Source organism: Buceros rhinoceros, unplaced genomic scaffold, assembly GCF_000710305.1.
Source record: "Buceros rhinoceros silvestris isolate BGI_N320 unplaced genomic scaffold, ASM71030v1 scaffold36370, whole genome shotgun sequence".
Taxonomy (NCBI): domain Eukaryota; kingdom Metazoa; phylum Chordata; class Aves; order Bucerotiformes; family Bucerotidae; genus Buceros; species Buceros rhinoceros.
In genome coordinates this window covers 3,776-4,186 of record NW_010391936.1, presented here as the reverse complement: position 1 = coordinate 4,186, position 411 = coordinate 3,776, and positions in this window count along the sequence as shown.

The following is a 411-nucleotide window of genomic DNA, read 5'->3' as shown; positions in this document are numbered from 1 at the left end:
GACCCCCCCAGCCACAGCGGCTGGAATCTCCTCTCGCAGCAGCAAAGGCCGGTTAGTTTGAGCATTCGGTGCTGGAATCAAGCCAGCGCCCTCCTCTTCAAGTTTAAGGACGACACAGAGATGTGAGGTCTTCCTCTTAACTGACGGCCCCGTTTCTGAAGCCTCGTGCTCAACCCACCCCTCACAGCCCTTTTTTTTTTTTTTTTTTAGAACATGCTATTGCCTTGGAAAGCGAGAGCAGCAGTGCGAGACACAAGCTGAAATCACACAAATCAAGCAGAATGGGACGTTACGGCACCCTCTTGCTGGGAGGGGCGATGCGACGCGTGGCACAGGCGTGGCACTCCGCTCAGACGAGCGCCCCGGCAGGACCCAGCGGCTCCTCTCCAGCTACGCAGAAGCCTTCTTCAT